This window comes from Gopherus flavomarginatus, chromosome 1, assembly GCF_025201925.1.
Source record: "Gopherus flavomarginatus isolate rGopFla2 chromosome 1, rGopFla2.mat.asm, whole genome shotgun sequence".
Taxonomy (NCBI): Eukaryota; Metazoa; Chordata; order Testudines; family Testudinidae; genus Gopherus; species Gopherus flavomarginatus.
In genome coordinates, this window is record NC_066617.1 from 219,578,540 (window position 1) to 219,591,699 (window position 13,160).

Sequence of the window (13,160 nt, forward strand, 5' to 3'; positions counted from 1 at the left end):
GACTGTTTTTCCTTTTACAAGAAAGGATTTCCTCTTTGAATTAAAAAAAAAAAACCTCAAACATTTCTATTGATATTGGATTTTATAAAAGTTTGTTTTTTCTAAACTTAAATGTAGGAGCAAAAATAATCTACCAGTGCTTATTTCAAATACAGTAGGTTTGTTGCCAATCTTCATTCATGCATTGTTTTTCAGAAATGAGCATCTCATGAATAAGGTACAATGTTGAGTGCGGTACTTAGGAGGAAGACCAATAGGCTGCAACAGTTTGTTCACCTCTTAAATGTCTCATTGTTACCCGAAGGACTACCCTTTTTCAGTTTAGAATTGTGGAGAGGGAGGAACTGTAAAGATGTTCACATCCAAAAGGGAGTGAGGTGGGAATCCTGAAAGGTTATTGTTGACTTTAATTATCATTAAACTCTCCCTTGGAATTCATTAAAAGATGAGAACGCCAAGAGTAAGCTGCTGCAGTTGGATGCCTTTAAATGGTTCTTTCCGTTGTGTTTCCAGGTGTTGATGCTAATGTTTCTTGTTACACCAGGGAGAGCTTGGCCTTTATTTATCACACTAGAAACTATTCTTTTGCACCACTGAAACCCAGCTGTATTTCCAAGCCCTTGCCTCTTATGTAAGTGCAAACACTAAGGAAACAATAATGTCATGTTAATAGCTCTGTATGCTGCTGCTGCAGCACGTAAAAGGAGGTTTGGGGTTTGGCTTTGACCAAGAATGTGCATTCTGTCCCAGTTCTGGTCAGTGGAAATACAGCACTTGCATCTCCATCTCTTTTATTTCAGAGCTACAAATGTGTATCTGAATGTCACTTTGGCTTCAGGCTCTTTCTGTGGTACATTGAATTATTGAATTTCCTTGCACGTTCTCTTCAGTAAAGACTAATAGGATCAACAGTCTGCTACCTGAAAATAACACAGTCCTATTCCCTAAATGAGCTACATTGCAGTAACCAGACAAAGCAGTAATACACTTGTTCCAGGTTTTTCTAGCTAACCAGTTGGGTAATTTTAAGTACAAAAAGTCCCAGTGAACTGAACAGGAAAAAAGGCATTTAAGTATAGTGAGAAAAGAGAGTACTGTCTCAAACTGATAGGAATTCTTGTCCGTTAGTGTAATGTCATCAGTGACTGTCACAGTTGCAGGACTAGCTGGACTTTTGTCCCCTTTTTGGTCTCTCTGAGTGCATCCAGCTCAGGTCTTGGGCTCCCTGCCCTTACCTGTCCCTGGCTAGCACCCTACTCTAAAACTGGGACCTGTGTATATCTACCTCTTACCATCCTGTGAGTCTGACTGGGTTTTGGGCACTTGCATTTCCTCTCTTCAGGGACAAGTGACCAGGGATAAATTGACCAACAGCCTCTTAAAGCAAAATATCTCTGTTCAGCAGTGAGAACAAAGCATTAGATGAAAAAAAACCACACCAAACCAAAACAACAACAACAGGATCACATGTCTATCTTACCTAAAGTACTATATCCCAGTCTTCTTCAGGAACCCCTGCCAGTTCCTGTGTTTTGGATATGACTATATTGCAGATGCGAGGTGTAATTCTCAGCTTGGGTAGACATACATGCTGTAGCTTTGCTCCAACTAGTGCACTCAAAATAGCAATCTGGCTGCAGCAGTACAAGTGGTGGCTTAGACTACCAAGGTGAGTATGTATTTAGGATCTCAGATAGGCTGTATTTTGGTAGCTAGCCATACTGCTATTTTTCACAGGGTGGCTTGAGCATAGCTAGTGTGTATGTGCATTACGCCTCCCAGCTGCAGTGTAGACATACCCTTTGGGTGTGTCTCAGTCTGCACCCTCAAGACAGTCTTTTCAAACCCTGTAAGTGTTCTTTATTCTCCAGGAGTTTTCCCCATGTGCTGTTGGGTTTTGGTCCTTCCTGGTCAAACCTGTTCTGTATGCTGGCTTGAGGAACAAGAGAGTCATTAGAGCTGATTGTTCAGGCATTGTCCCTTAACTATCCTAAAGTGGAAGCTGTTATCAGACCATCTTCAGCCACCTCCTCCTTTCTGCCTGATCCATCCCAGACAGTCCTCCATTGAGAAGCACTTAAACCAAAATATGCATACAGAAAACACTATTGCAATGTCAGGCCAATGCACAATGTTATCAAATATGGAAGAGCACCTGCATGTTTGTCATGATGACATAATAATGTGTGCATTCTGCAGTTTTACTTCAGTTCTCAGACTATAAAGTATCTTTTATTTAAAACAAACAAAAAAACCCACCTTGTTTAATTACTTAGACATAGTATAAACTAAGGCCGGATCTACACCTAAAAGTTAGGTCAACATAGCTAAAGTGTTCAGGGGTGTGAAAAATTCACATTCCTGAGCATTATAGTTAAGCCGATCACACCCCCAATATAGACACAATTAGGTCTATGGAAGAATTCTTCCATCAGTCTAGCTACTGCTGCTTGGGGAGATGTGACAGATATAGCATTTTCCTTTAATATCTTTGGGAGATCTTACTGTATTCATGTTGTGTATCGTTGTGGGCCTGGGCTTGTATGTAATTCCATATGGGAGGGTAACTGGGGGTGATTAATAAAATTCACTCAGGTTGTAACACCTCCAGAGTGGGGGTGGGGGCTGCATATACTGGGTCCAGCTGAATTCTGTAAAGAACCAAGAGACAAAGAAAGGGCTTTGGTATAAATAGCCTGAGTTTAAACTGACTCAGAGCCTTCATTCTAATCCAGCAAATGGATAGGACCTTCTGTCCAAGAGGAAGGACCCAGTCCTTAGGGAAGGGTTGGAAGGACTGTTACCAACCAGCGCCTTTGTGGAGAAGAGGGAAGGGAGTGATCTGTGGTAAGCTTATTAGCAGCATGTGTGTAAGGGTATGGCTACACTTGACATTTCAAAGCGCTGCCGCAGCAGCGCTTTGAAGTGTGAGTGTGGTCGCAGTGCCAGCGCTGGGAGAGAGCTCTCCCAGCGCTGCACGTAAACCACATCCCTTACGGGTGTAGCTTGCGGCTCCCAGCGCTGCGGCACTGATTACACTGAGGCTTTACAGCGCTGTATCTTGCAGCACTCAGGGGTGTGTTTTTTTCACACCCCTGAGCACGAAAGTTGCAGCGCTGTAAAGCGCCAGTGTAGCCATGGCCTAAGTTTTTTATTATTGTCATTAATATGTTGTCTCTGTAATGTTTCTACCTTAAGAATAAATGTGCTTTCGTAGAAAGAGCTGTGTGGTAACTTAAAACAGTGAATAATTACTCTGTTCATAGCATAACAAAGCAAAGCCAAGACACTGGCCTGCTTAGACAGTTGGACTTTTCCATGGAATTCACAGTGTAGGCAGGACACTTGCTGGCTGGAAATATCCCGGTCAGGGAGGAGAGAGATGAAGGTATCTGCCTAAGATCGGAGGCAACGGGGGAGCTGGAAGCTTCTGAGTTGGTACCCTTGCCGGGCCATGAGGAGGGAATATTGCTGCAGTTGCCCTGAACTGTGACAACCTACAGTGTTGTCTTTCTGTCACTATTGGAGGCAACTACATTATAGCACCACAGCAGGATAGCTGCAGCACAGTAGCTGTGCCACTGTAGTGCCCATAGTGTAGACATGGCCTAAGAACATCTGTGTGTATTAAAACATAGCAATGTTTATTATTCAGTGTTGTAAAAATTTCATTTTCAAAAAATAGAAAGACCCAAAACCTCAACAACAACAAAAAAAATTGCACCCCAACTCAATATGTTTTTTGTTGTTTTTTGGAATATCTGTCTCTCTAAGAAGTATGAACATAATTGAAAGTTTATTTAATATTCAAATTTTTGTCTTCAAATTAAAGCTTCTTAACAATCAAAAGGGTGATGAAAACATTGAGATTTTTGTTAAGCCTGTATTAACCACTCTATGGTTGGATCGAAAAAAGCGACATACTGTGCTTAGCAGATTGCGGATTCAGTTACATTCTTATTGGTTAAAGAACTGCAAAACTTTTTGTTTCAGAGAGAATGTGTGCCTTTTTAATGTTTGTGGCACACCTATACTTACACAGTGAATCAGAGAGTACATGTGTTATACTTAATTTCAGAATAAGTCTTATAGTTGGATGATTTGGAAAAGGAGGATTGATGACCCAGCATCATCGAGCATACTTGATGGAAAATGGAATGTCTATCTGTTTCAAAAGTAATCTATTTATATTTTTAATTGCTAGATTTTGACATTAAAAAAAAAACAAAAAAAACTACCACCGACAACAAAAAAAATTGTTCTGTTGAGCTGAAGAACATTTCTTCTTATTTTAATTTCAAATGATTTGCACTTGTAACAAGCTTGAACCTACCTGGTATCTATTTTGAGCTCAAGTTAGTTTGAAATAACTATGCAAAGAATAGTACAGCAGCTAGGTCTATTTAGGAGGGTGCTTTTGAATATATAAAGTGTTTGGTTTTCCTGAGATATACAAACAAAAGCTTTTATGCTCTAACTCTAAAATGATATGATTACTGTAAATTAGCTGTTCTATTTTTCATATTTTTATACTAAACGTTCATTATAGTATTGCTTTAGCTACAATAAAAGACTACCTCTGATGAGTCTTTTACCTGAGCTCTCAATATGTTGAAACCTGTTATTAACTTCTCTTTAAAAATCAAAAATCGTCTCATAGATGAAGATGTTGCAGTACAGCTAAATTACTGATTTTTTTAAAAGATATTTCTTTTACCTTCCAGAACAAAATGATGTATACATATTTAATTTTATTTTCTTTGTTTATGAATGTTGGGCAAATACGCAGAGGTAAGTATGCACAGATTTCTTAGAGTAATTAATTAGAAAAGGAATCACACTGATTTCAATTTGAAATGCATATGCATGTGGTACTGTAGCTAAACTTGCCATTGTTTACTAGTCATAATTGGCTTCTCCAGGGTCTGTGTGATATTTTGTAGTTTCATTATTTTGTTTAAAGGTTCTTACATAAATGAGTGAGAGATTATATTTGCATATTGTATAGAAAAAGAGAGGGGGGAGATTCCTTGATCTCTCAGTAAATATTTCCCCTGAACTTTCATATTACTGTTTTGATTGTTCATTAGATTCTCAATACAATTTCACCAAATATCTAAAAAAAAAAAACAGGTATCAAGGAATCTAATGTCCTCTTTCTCTTCTCCCAGAAATCCCTGTAGCAGCAAATGCTAGATATATAATAAACAGTTGGTTTAGAAAATAAAGAGCAAACACCAGAATAGTGTTGGGAGTGCAAAGATAGTGATGAGGCGCCAGCACAAGTCCAGAGCTGCTATTCTCTTCTGGCTACATATTTCCGCAAAAATGTTCATGAACACTCTCCACTGTGTGCAGGTAGACCCTTTAAGCACTTGATGTGATTCCCAATGAATTTACATCTCACCATGATACTGGTACCAACTTAGTGGATGATGAGGAAAGTAGGAGATGTAATATATTTTTATTTTTAACAAAGCATTTGATACTGTTTCTCAAAACAGTAACTGACAAATAAATAGACATGTCATTGGAAAAGAATATGAATGTGTACAAAAAAACTAACAAAAAAACAATGTTGTCAGGACAATGACAGGTTTCAGAGTAGCAGCCATGTTAGTCTGTATCTGCAAAAAGAACAAGAGTACTTGTGGCATCTTAGAGACTAACAAATTTATTTGAGTAGAAGCTTTCATGGGCTACAGCCCACTTCATCAGATGCATGCAGTGGAAAATACAGTAGGAAGATATAGATATAGATATACACAGAGAACATGAAACAATGGGCGTTACAATACATACTATAAGGAGTGATCAGTTAAGGTGAGCTATTATTACCAGGAGAGAAAAAGAACTGTTTATAGTGGTAATGAAAATGGCCCATTTCCAGCAATTGACAAGATGATGTGAGGAACTGTAGGGCTGGTGGGGGGGAATAAGCATGGGGAAATAGTTTTACTTTGCGTAATGGCCCATCCACTCCCAGTCTTAATTCAAGCCTAATTTAATGGTGTCCAATTTGCAAATTAATTCCAATTCAGCGGTCTCTTACTGAAATCTGTTTTTGAAGTTTTTTTATTGTAATATTGCGACTTTCAGGTCTGTAATTGAGTGGCCAGGGAGTTTGAAATGTTCTCTGCCTGTTTTTTCAATGTTCTAATTCTCATCTAACATCTGATTTTTGTCCATTTATTCTTTTATGTAGAGACTGTCCAGTTTGGCCAATGTACATGGCAGAGGGGCATTGCTGGCAAATGATGGCATATATCATACTGGTGGATGTGCAGGTGAACGAGCCTCTGAGAGTGTGGCTGATGTGATTAGGTCCTATGATGGTATCCCCTGGATATATATGTGGACAGAGTTGGCAACGGGCTTTGTTGCAAGGATAGGTTCCTGAGTTAGTGTTTTTGTTGTGTGGTATGGGGTTGCTGGTGAGTATTTGCTTCTGGTTTGGGCGCTGTCTGTAAGCAAGGACTGGCCTGTCTCCCAGGATCTGGGAGAGTGAGGGATCATCTTTCAGGATAGGCTGTAGATCTTTGATGATGCGCTGGAGAGGTTTTAGTTGGGGGCTATAGGTGATGGCTAGGGACGTTCTGTTACTTTCTTTGTTGGGCCTGTCCTGTAGTGGATGACTTCTGGGTACTCTTCTGGCTCTGTCAGTTTGTTTCTTCATTTCAGCACGTGGGTATTGTAGTTGTAAGAACGTTTCATAGAGATCTTGTAGGTGTTTGTCTCTGTCTGAGGGGTTGGAGCAAATGCGATTGTATTGTAGAGCTTGGCTGTAGACAATGGATTGAGTGGTGTGGTCTGGATGAAAGCTGGAGGTATGTAGGTAACTATAGCAGTCAGTAGGTTTCTGGTATAGGTTGGTGTTTATGTGGCCATTGTTTATTAGTACTGTAGTGTCTAGGAAGTGGATCTCTTATGTGGACTGATCCAGGCTGAGGTTGATGGTGGGATAGAAATTGTTGAAATCATGGTGGAATTCCTCAAGGGCTTCTTTTCCATGGGTCCAGGTGATGAAGATGTCATCAATGTAGCGCGAGTAGGAGCGTTAGGGGACAGGAGCTGAGGAAGTGTTGTTCTAAGTCAGCCATTAAAATGTTGGCATACTGTGGGGCCATGCAGGTACCCATAGCAGTGCCGCTGATTTGAAGGTACACATTGTCCCCAAATGTGAAATAGTTATGGGTGAGAACAAAGTTACAAAGTTCAGCCACCAGGTTTGCCATGACATTATTGGGGATACTGTTCCTGATGGCTTGTAGTCCATCTTTGTGTGGAATGTTGGTGTAGAGGGCTTCTCATCCATAGTGGCCAGGATGGTGTTTTCAGGAAGATCACTAATGGATTGTAGTTTCCTCAGGAAGTCAGTGGTGTCTCAAAGATAGCTAGGAGTGCTGGTAGCGTAGGGCCTGAGGAGGGAGTCTACATAGCCAGACAATCCTGCTATCAGGGTGCCAATGCCTGAGATGATGGGTCGTCCAGGATTTCCAGGTTTATGGATCTTGGGTAGCAGTTAGAATACCCCTGGTCAGGGTTCTAGCGGTGTGTCTGTGCAGATTTGTTCTTGTACTTTTTCAGGGAGTTTCTTGAGTAGATGGTGTAGTTTCTTTTGGTAACCCTCAGTGGGATCAGAGGGTAATGGCATGTACAATGTGGTGGTGGAGAGCTGCCTAGCAGCCTCTTGTTCATATTCCGACCTATTCATGATGACAACAGCACCTCCTTTGTCAGCCTTTTTCATTGTGATGTCAGAGTTGTTTCTGAGGCTCTGGATGGCATTGTGTTCTGCATAGCTGAGGTTATGGGGCAAGTAGTGCTGTTTTTCCACAATTTCAGCCCATGCACATCGGTGGAAGCACTCTATGTAGAGGTCCAGTCTGTTGTTTGGACCTTCAGGAGGAGTCCACCCAGAATCCTTCTATTTGTAGTGTTGGTAGGAAGTTTTCTGTGGCTTAGTATGTTGTTCAGAGGTTTTTTGGAAATATTCCTTGAGTCAGAGACGTCAAAAATAGGATTCTAGGTCACAACAGAACTGTATCTTGTTCGTGGGGGTGGAGGGGCCGAAGGAGAGGCCCTGAGATAGGACAGTTTCTTCTGCTGAGCTACGAGTATAGCTGGATAGATTAACAATATTGCTGGGTGGGTTAAAGGAACCACTGTTGTGGCCCCTTTTGGCATGTAGTAGTTTAGATAGTTTAATATCCTTTTTCTTTTGTAGAGAAGCAAAGTGTGTATTGTAAATGGCTTGTCTAGTTTTTGTAAAGTCCAGCCACAAGGAAGTTTGTGTGAAAGGTTGTTTTTTTATGAGAGTATCCAGTTTTGAGAGCTCATTTGTAATCCTTTCCTGTTTGCTGTATAGGATGTTGATCAGGTGGTTCCACAGTTTCTTTGAGAGTGTGTGGCACAATCTGTCAGCATAGTCTGTGTGGTATGTTGATTGTAAGGGATTTTTTACTTTCAGTCCTTTTGGTGTGATGTCCATCTGTTTGCATTTGGAAAGGAAGATGATGTCTGTCTGTATCTGTGCGAGTTTTTTCATGAAGTTGATGGATTTCCACTCTATATGGCTAAATTCAGTGCCTTGCGTAATGACAGATTTCAGAGTAGCAGCTGTGTGTATCCGCAAAAAGAACAGGAGTACTTGTGGCACCTTAGAGACTAACTGTGTATGGAAGATACATAGAATGGTACCACTAGAGATTGGATTTGATCCAGTTTTAATTTCTTTATTCATAAGACTGGAGAGAGAGCACATAAATTATATTTGCCTATGATTTTAAAATGGGTAAATGTTTCAAATCCACGTCAATCGGTGAAATAATACCAAGGGCCATATGTCATTTAAAAACATGAAGAGAAAGAAACAAAATGAGATAAACCCAGAAATGGGTAAAGTTGTAGAAGACAAAAGGGTGAGAGCTTTTGACAAGAAGCAAGGCTTTTCAATATTATATGGCTACAGATAGGGTCAGAATAATTTTGTACTACATCTGCAGTGTGTTCATTTTGCAATTACAGTGTAATACTCCCTTCTTATAGATGCTTGGGGTATGCATTCATTTCTGGGCACGAGTTTACTAGAAACATATTGCCAAATTGAGGGAGGTTAAGAGAAGAGCAATAAAAATGATGAGGTCTTGAGGAATTTTCTTTTATGAGGAAAACTGTATACACCTTGGTTAAGCTATGATTCATAGCACAGGGCAGTTGGGAAGAAATGTGATGCAATGTACAAATGTACAGTGTACAAACCAAGAAAGTAGAGAGATTTTTAGCCAAAATAGGGAAAAGTTAGGACAAATATATGCTCGGTAGCAGGGAAAATGTTCTTAACAGAAATGGATTAGGCTAAGGAAGTCTCCCAGTGGAAATGGTGGTAGTACCATCACTACAGACTAGATTGGATAAAGCATTTGATAATTTATTATTGTAAACTATCCTTCCTTGGCAGAGAGATCGATGCCAAAAACACTTGGGTGCTGTAAAAACCTGGTTGGTGACTCAGTAAGCAACACTTTTCCATTTGAATTGGCTCCAAACTAGTGTCTCTGAATGATCCTACATGATGCTATACAGCTGGAAGTATTGTTACAGGTGCCATTTAAAATCCAGGTCTTCGTCGCTAGGGATAATTAAAAATTCCAAGAAACTTAAAAAACCCCAAACAAAACAAAATCAAGAGTAGAAGTGTTACCTCCAATGTCTTGGCCAACTTCCAACTCAGGTAATTGCATTCTACCTACCTAATAATCCCTTTGCAGTTTCTGGGTATTAATATCTGTGCATCTCTATTATAGTTTGGTTGTTGTCTTTCGTCATGCAAAGTGGCTACATTTCAATGGTGAATGAAATAAGCAATCTGTTATCTGTAAAGCCCTTTAGAGATCTTGGGAACTAAGGTGGTCTATAAGTGTAAGATAATATTAATATAGAATTACATGCACTTGGTTCTGTCATCCTAAAAGTAATTGCTATAATGTAACTTGTTCTTTAGTTTAGAAGTCACAAACATCCATAGAGTTATAACTTCCTGTATATGATTAGCCGTTCCAGTTAACATAAGGAGTGTTTTATGATAGAATTAATGTTTTAGCAGACAAAAGACAAATTTTGAGAAGTGTTGAGCATCTGCGACTCCCAACTAATTAAATAGATTACTACATACTGTCCCTAAGTAACATAAATGAAAAGAGCTCATGGAATCTAATTATTTTTTATTTGGATTCTGAAAACTGTGTGTGTATATTTTATGCATAATGTAAATATTCATTAGAGCAGTCTTGAAAAACTGATTATGCTGGAAGAATTACATATTGTCCGTACAGATAGTAAAATTGAATCTTTTGATACAGATTTAAAATAGAGCAGCCATTGACAATGTGGAATCAGAAAGTAAAAACATTTCCTTCAGCTTTGTGCTTTGGAAAAGTTTTAAACATTAAATAAAAAGGATATAGCAGACTCCAAAAAAGGTAACAGGGGGGAGGGGGGGAATCATGCCAACTGTTGCCTCTGCTAAGAGGTATGACATCTCTTTAATATTTTTAAGACACTCTCAAGTGCAATAATTTTACTCTCAAGAGGTTTGAATTTTTCCATAGCAGAATATACATATTTTATCAAAGCATGGTGGATGGTTGAAATGGCAGCATGGTTCAAGAGAGGTGTGTGTCTCGTGACTTTCAGTACACCTGCTTTGCATCCACTGGGACTCCCCCACATTAAGGGAATTCCAGGATATAACCAAATTCCACTCCTTTAGTGCCACCTGACAGGAACACTGCTGTGAATTCTGGTCCTTTCTGTTTTCTTCCTCTTCCATTCAACAAACTAATTGGTTTACTCTGCTATACATGCCACACACCATTTGCTTCATTTTGTGTATTTTCCCCTCCCCCTTGATACTACTTTTATCTCCCCAATGTTCTTTTCTCCTTCACACCAGTTTGGCAGTAGTCTAGTGTGTGTTTAACTTCTAGTTAGTTATTTCAGAGTAATTTGTTGATAAGTTTAAAACAACCAACCAACAAGCAAAAGTTGGCACCTGTGCCCAGTAAATATTTGTGTGCGTACGTGTAGATTTTATATATATAACTCAGAGGATATATGAAACCAAATAGACCTATTTCCATATTAGAATTCAGTATCAGGGATGAAAAGCACAGAAATTACTGCTCTAGAATTAGACAGAAAAGGTGGGTGGCCTTTTATTAGACCAATTTCTGTTGGTGAGAGAAAGAAAATAATATCCTAGGACCAACACCACTACAACATAGCATGCTCTAGAATTCTTATTTAGTGGAAAAGCCAAACATTCAAGTTAAAATATATTTAATTTAAAAATTGGTTTCATGCTCCCAGTCTGCTACTGAATGCTGCTGATGATGAACTATTATTGGAAATAAATTTTGTGGACTAGATATATGCTGCCTATTTAAATTGTGGGAAATGAGTCAAAATTTAGTTTCCTAGTGTCCACATCAACCACAAAGTTCACTGAACTGGTGATTTTTAATATCTTATTCTGAGATAGTATTTTTCATCTTTAAAGAACTCCCCAAAAATTAAAAATCACAAGATTCCTGTGAAGTAAGTTAATACTATGCTCAGACAAAGAAACTGAGACAGAGAGGGAAGGGAAATGAATAAACAAAGACATTTTACTCTCTCACACCTACAGCTAATCAGTTTAGGTCAGGACAAAGGCATACTGGAGAGGTGGTATGAGAGGAACTTGGCATTGCTATTCTCTGTGTTCTGTAGCGCAGTGCAGGATTTCCATCTCTCGCTTTATCATCCTGGCAAATTTCCCGAACGTTACATTTATTGTCATTTTAATTAATATTTTTGTTAACTTTCACACTAAGTTTGACCGTTTTTTTTCTTTGACATTGGAATTAGACATTTGTGACATTATTAGAGTCATTTATTTTGGATCCTCTTTGTTTAATATATTTGAGAGCTAGGTGTCAAAGAAGATATTTCACATGCAGAGCCTTGCATCTCTCAGATATCACAAATTAAAATGGGATTGCTATTCAAGTTTAAATGTTATTCAACATTTGCCAGTTGCAACATCAAAAAACAATCCCCATTGGTTCCAATATTGCAAAACTAACTTCCGCTTAGTAGAGCAGCAACATTTGGAAGAGCAGGGCTATGGCAGGTCAGTACTGAACTGCGCTGAAAGATCTGTGTAAGGTTCGGAGAACATGCAAAAGCACCCACGAGTGCTACAATGTGTTTGGCCCTCATCAGAAATAACACTTCTTTTGATAATGTTCTGCAGTGCCAACTCCAAGTTCACTTGCGGTTTATTGCTCCAAGATTTAATTTCGGCCTCTGGAGTCTCAAAAATTCCAGTTGTCTACAAGCATATTTCTGTCCCTAAGGCATATGCCACTGACTGGCACTGAATTTTTGTTTTTTAAAAAAAGAAAAACAAAGGGGAGAAAAACCCACAAAACACCCTTTCTGTAAAGTCTAAAATCCTAGATCAAATACTATAGCCTGGAACATTGCATCTCGTTTACAACTTTACTTGTATTGCTCCCACCCACCCACCTTTTATTTTTTTTTGCCCTGCAGTCATTTGCTATCATGCTTTCATGCTCCAGATAGTAAGTCTTGCCTATTATTTACTTGACAAGTTGCTCCATCTGGCAGCCGTTCTCTTCTTCTCTCTCTTCCTCCAGAGACAGAGTGTGTCACCTCTGTGAGGCGACTAGTTACCATTGGCCTAAAGCCGAGGGACATGAATTAATTTAAAACTGTTGATATTTGATTACCTTGATGATCAAATAATTTGCTCTTCCTAATAAATTGCAAAAGTAAAAAAGTGAGACAAGGCTAAAAGTTACAACCACCTAATAATGACCATTTAAACTTTTCATTTTGTAAATAGCTATAGAATAGGTATAATAGCTATAGAATAGGGGTAAAAAACACAGGTGATGTCGTGCTGGGAGTCTACTATAGGCCACCTAATCAGGTGGAAGAGGTGGATGAGGCTTTTTTCAAACAACTAACAAAATCATCCAAAGCCCAAGATTTGGTGGTGATGGGGGACTTCAACTATCCAGATATATGTTGGGAAAATAACACCGCGGGGCACAGACTATCCAATAAGTTCCTGGACTGCACTGCAGACA

The 13,160-nt window shown here is 39.1% G+C and overlaps 1 protein-coding gene across 11 annotated transcripts in view; it reads left to right on the forward strand.

Moving 5' to 3' along the window:
- DMD (dystrophin) overlaps positions 1-13,160 on the forward strand; it is a 2,125,007-nt gene that overhangs the window by 1,402,582 nt on the left and 709,265 nt on the right. The gene's annotated exons all lie outside the window — the stretch shown is intronic.